General features: G+C 48.0%; 1 pseudogene; it reads right to left on the minus strand.

Annotated features, from left to right (window-relative positions):
- Nucleotides 1-766: 766 nt before the first annotated feature.
- On the minus strand, nucleotides 767-3,953 carry LOC105490008 (argininosuccinate synthase pseudogene; annotated as a pseudogene).
- Between the last annotated feature and the right edge of the window lie 1,982 nt (nucleotides 3,954-5,935).

Below are 5,935 nucleotides of genomic sequence, written 5' to 3' on the forward strand. Positions count from 1 at the left end.
TCTCGCTCTGTCGCCTGGGCTGGAATGCAGTGGCCGGATCTCAGCTCACTGCAAGCTCCGCCTCCCGGGTTTACGCCATTCTCCTGCCTCAGCCTCCCGAGTAGCTGGGACTACAGGCGCCCGCCACCTCGCCCGGCTAGTTTTTTGTATTTTTTAGTAGAGACGGGGTTTCACCGGGTTAGCCAGGATGGTCTCGATCTCCTGACCTCATGATCCGCCCGTCTCGGCCTCCCAAAGTGCTGGGATTACAGGCTTGAGCCACCGCGCCCGGCCAAATATGTCTAGTTTTGTTGGAAACTGCAAACTGCCTTCCGAAGTGGCTGTACCGATTTGCATTTCCACCAGCAGTGAAGGAGGGTCCTCTTGCTCCACATGCTTGCCAGTATTTGGTGTTTTCAGCCTTCCAGGTTTTGGTCATTGTAATAGGTGCGTATCTCATCGTTGTTTTAATTTGTATTTCCCTGATGACATATGATGTGGAGCATCTTTCATAGGCTTATCTTCTTGTAGATCTTCTTCTTTTATAAATGTATATTTTAAAAATTGTCATTTTATGGCTCCCCACTGCAGCTGCCTCTCCCCCTTCCCTTCGCTGACCACTTTTGCAGGCTTCAGGGGGACCAGGGAACAAAACTGGAGGCTGGCAGCCCCAGTCCGCTACCAGCCAGGGAGAACAAGCCACAGTTACAAATTATCACAACTATTGGTGCCGGTACTTGGGGGATCTGCAAAGTGAGGAGGCCCCAGCTCCTCATTGTAGAGGGGTCTATTTGGCAGTGACCTTGTTCTGGACATGGTGATATTCCTTTAGCCTGAGGGAATTGATGTTGATGAACCCGGTGGCATCGATTGGCTCCTAATTGCCCGGCACATTCATGCTCACCGGCTCCTCATTGTAGAAAGACAGAGGGGACTCCCACAGAGGATATACACCTGGCCCTTGAGGACAGACACCTGCATTTTCCCTTCTCCTCACTCCTGGGACTTGGTGATGCAGTGGCGGACACATTCACACTCAGGGCTGTGCCAGAAACCGGTGTACACCAGCTCAGCCAATTTCAAGTCCAGGCCTTGTTTGATTTTGCACACTTCCTGGTGACCGCCTCAATGTCTAAATGAGCATGGTAAAGGATGGTGCCTGCTGGGGTCTTGTAGATACCTCGGGACCTCATTCCAATGAAGCGGTTCTCCATGATGTTAATACGGCCAACACGGTGCTTGCCCACGACTTCGTTCGGGTACACGAAGAGCTCCAAGGAGGTCTGGTGGATGGTGCCATCCTTGACATTAGTCACCTTCACCAGGACCCCTTTTGTGAACTCAATCTCGAGAATGTCAGGGTTTTTGGGAGCGCTTTAGATGGGTCCTGGGTCTTCATGCAGCAACCTGGAGGCGCTTGGTTCTTGGGGCTCTCCAGGATTCCAGCCTCATAGCTGATGTGCACGAGGTTCTCATCCATGCTCCACGGGTTCCTGGGAGTGACTGGGATGGGAATCCCGTGTGGCTTTGCATATTCCATCAGATTGTTGCGGCCCTTGAACTGATTGTAGAACTCGGACATCCTCCAGGGAGCAATGACCTTCATCTGGGGGGGCCAGCGAGTAGCAGGTGAGCTGAATCGGACTTGATCATTGCCACGGGACACACACTTGGCCCCCTCCTGCTGGGTGATTTCTACTTGTTTGCGGGTGATGCAGGGCCTGGGGAGAGAGCTGCCCAGGAGGTAGTGGTCCTCATACAGCATACTGGACTGGATGGCCAGCCAGATGAACTCCTCCACAAACTCTCTGCTGACATCCTCAATGAACACCTTTTTGGCCCGAAGCTTCAGTGCCTGGCTTCCTCGAAGTCTTCCTTCTGGCTGGTGTTGCCCAGGTAGGTACTGATGTCATTGCCTTGTTCCTTCAGCCACAACAAGATGCAGGAGGTGTCCAGCCTGCCATTGTAGGCCAGAACCACGAAGCCTTTGCTGGACACAGCATCTGAGATTGGAGGCGTGAGTTCCCAGCATCTGGAATCTGTCTTCACAGCTCAGTGAACCACTTTGGCCCTGGCAGTGGTGGCAGGTGATAGAGCCTAAATCTTCTTTAGTGATGCATCTGCTAAAGTCCTTGGTTCATTTTATTTTGTGTTTTGAAATTTTTGTGGGTACATAGCAGGTGTATATATTTACAAGGTACATGAGGTATTTTGATACAGGTATGCAATTCATAATAATCATTTCAGTTAAATGGGGTATCATCACATCAAGCATTTGTCCTTTGTTTTACAAACAATCCAATTATTATTTTTTATTTTTAAATTATTTATTTATTTATTATTTATTTTTTGAGATGGAGTTTCACTCTTGTTGCCCAGGCTGGAGTGCAATAGCATGATTTCAGCTCACTGTAACCTCCACCTCCCGTATTCAAGCGATTCTCCCACCTCAGCCTCCCGAGTAGCTGGGATTACTACCCAACTACCACGCCTGGCTAATTTTGTGTTTTTAGTAGAGATGGGGTTTCTCCAAGTTGGTCAGGCTGGTCTCAAACTCCTGACCTCAGGTGATCTGCCTCCCTCGGCCTCCCAAAGTTCTGGGATTACAGGCGTGTGCCACTGCACCCGGACTATTTATTTATTTTTTGAGACCAAGTCTCACTTTGTCGCTCAGGCTGGAGTGCAGTGGTGAGATCTTGGCTCACTGCAACCTCTGCCTCCTAGGTTAAATTTATTCTCCTGCCTCAGTCTCCCAAATAGCTGGAATTACAGGTGTGTGCCACCACACTCAGCTGATTTTTGTATTTTTAGTTGAGATGGGGTTTCACCATGTTGGCCTGGCTGGTCTTGAAATCCTGACTTCAGGTGATCCACCTGCCTCGGATTCCCAAAGTGCTGGGATTACAAGTGTGAACCACCACACCTGGCCTACAAACAATCAACTTATACTCTTAAGTTACTTTATAATTTCTATTTAGAAAACTTTTTTCTTTTTTATAGTGATGGGGTCTTGCTATGCTGCCCAGGCTGGTCTTGAAGTCCTGGGCTCAAGTGAACCGCCCCTCTAGGCCTCCCAAAGTGCTGGGATTACAGACATGAGCCACTGTGCCTGGCCTGACAGTTCACTTTTTTTTTTCAGAGTACCTGATAGAGTGCTATAAAGTGCATTTGTACCTTGCTTTTCTATTCTCTCAAAATTATAGAAGATAAAGATCCAGGCTGGGCACAGTGACTCATGCCTGTAATCCCATCACTTTGGGAGGCTAGGGAGGGTGGATAACTTGAGGTCAGGAGTTCAAGACGAGCCTGGCCAAGATGGCAAAACCCCATCTCTACTAAAAACACAAAAAATTAGCCGGGCGTGGTGGTGTGTGCCTGTAATCCCAGCTTCTCAGGAGGCTGAGGCAGATAACTGCTTGAACCCAGGAGGCGAGGTTGCAGTGAGCCAAGATTGAGCCACTGCACTCCAGCCTGGGGGACAGAGTGACACTCCGTCTCAAAAAAAAAAAGAAAGAAAAAATGCAAAATTGAATGTGAAAAAATCATCCCAGCAATTATGAACCCGATATACATTTGGCCCATCAGCTCCTGACGCCAAAGACGGGGTGGTGGTAAGTGTGCTGTCTAGCCTAACTCAGGATTAGAATCAGAGCCTGAGATTCTGAGAGAATGCTCTTACTTGCAAGAACTAGTAAGCTCTGTGCTGATGACTCAAAAGATGGGCTCTGTGAGTGTAAGAGATTAGACTTGGACCTGTAGCCAGGACGCAGTATTTTCTTATCTTTAACTTCCACAAAGCTCGTATTTACTCTTCTCTCACAAAAGCCAAGCCTAAAGTGCACTGCTGAAGGAGTTGTTCCTCTTTGGACAGCTGTGTGTGCCCTATAAATGTCCTCTTCAGATGGAGAAGGAGTTGCTGTGTGCGTAGCGCTGTGAGCTGGACTGGAAAGCATTTCTGCAGCCCAGTGATACATGCAGAACTACACCCTCGAGAGCCACGGTTCAGTGAAGGGCTAGGAAGGGTTTTCATGCTGGTCATTCATTGACCTGCAAAGGCTCAGCACTATCTCATGAACCTAGTTTCTGGGAAGTCAGGCAACCTGATTGCACTTACAGCTTGGTAAATGATATACTCTAAGGGCTCATAAAAATTAATCCAGCTGCATGCTACAAAGCTGATACCATGAAATCATGAGCAGAGACCTCCTTTCTATTTGAGTCCAGAAAGAGCCAGGCTCTGTGTTGGTCTACATAGTGCCGAGGAGGAAAGCGACTCTACTACCACTTTTCATTGTTGAAACTGTTCATTCTCACCTCCCCTGGAAAGGGCCCTCACACTCCTGCCACAGACACGAAAAAGTTAATAGATGTCGTGGAAGTGGGAAAAGTTGCCTTTGGAGAGGTTTCCAGAATGTTTTCCAACTTGGTCGTCTTTTCAAGTCCCTTCTTTCGATTTAATGAAATGATTATTTTGAAAATAATAGCAGCTACCATTTACCAAGGACCTAATATGTACCAATTTATTTACATATGTTGTCTGTTTAATTCTTACCATCACGTAACATGTTCCGTGGTCATATGCCCTGGGAATCAGAAAGAAGAACTTGCCAAGGTCACACAGCCAGGAAATGAGAGTCAATATTCAAGCCTAGATTTCAAAGGGTCAGTATTTAAACCGAGGTTTCTATTCAGACCTAGAAATGAGAGTCAGTATTCAAACCTGCTATCATGGCCCACACTTATATGAATTCTGCCTCATTAAGATAATGTTTGGGTCATTTTTTTTTTTTTTTTTTTTTTTTTGAGACGGAGTCTCGCTCTGCCGCCCAGGCTGGAGTGCAGTGGCCGGATCTCAGCTCACTGCAAGCTCCGCCTCCCGGGTTCACGCCATTCTCCTGCCTCAGCCTCCCGAGTAGCTGGGACTACAGGCGCCTGCCACCTTGCCCGGCTAGTTTTTTGTATTTTTCCGTAGAGACGGGGTTTCCCCGTGTTAGCCAGGATGGTCTCGATTTCCTGACCTCGTGATCCACCCGTCTCGGCCTCCCAAAGTGCTGGGATTACAGGCTTGAGCCACCGCGCCCGGCCGGTCATTTTTTTTTTTATTTACTCTGGAGGTAAAATGGACTGCAGTCATGTATGTTTAAAGTGGGAGAAAGTAAAAGCCTTAATTTTTTTCCTTTTTTTTTTTTTGTTGAGATGGAGTCTCGCTCTTGTCACCCAGGCTGGAGTGCAGTGGCATGATCTCAGATCACTGCAACCTCTGCCTCCTGGGTTCAAGTGATTCTTCTTGAGACATGAGCGATGGCTCATATCTGTAATCTCAGCACTTTGGGAGGCTGAGGTGGGTGGATCACGAGGTCAGCAGATCGACACGGTGAAACCCCTCTACTAAAAATACAAAAAACAATTAGCTAGGCGTGGTGGCATGCGCCTGTAGTCCCAGCTACTTGGGAGGCTGAGGCAGGAGAATGGCGTGAACCCAGGAGGCAGAGCTCACAGTGAGCCGAGATCGCGCCACTGCACTCCAGCCTGGGCAAAAGAGCGAGAGTCCGTCTCAAAAAAAAAAAAAAAAAAAAAAAAAAAAATTAAACTGGCCGGGCACAGTGGCTCACGCCTGAAATCCTAGAACTTTGGGAGGCTGAGGCAGGTGGATTGCCTGAGTTCAGGAGTTTGAGACCAGCCTGGGCAACAATGGTGAAACCCTGTCTCTACTAAAACACAAAAAATTAGCCGGGTGTGGTGGTGTGCACCTGTAGTCCCAGCTGCTCGGGAGGCTGAGGCAGTAGAATCGCTTGAACCCAGGAGACAGAGGTTGCAGCAGTGAGCCAAGATCACGCCACTGCACTCCAGCCTGGGTGACAGCGAGATTCTGTCTCAAAAAAAAAAAAAAGAAAAAAAAAAAGAAAAAAATTCAAACTATTTAGGAAAGTAAACATGAAAAGTAAAAGTGAATCAC

This window comes from Macaca nemestrina, chromosome 2, assembly GCF_043159975.1.
Source record: "Macaca nemestrina isolate mMacNem1 chromosome 2, mMacNem.hap1, whole genome shotgun sequence".
In the NCBI taxonomy this organism is placed as follows: Eukaryota; Metazoa; Chordata; class Mammalia; order Primates; family Cercopithecidae; genus Macaca; species Macaca nemestrina.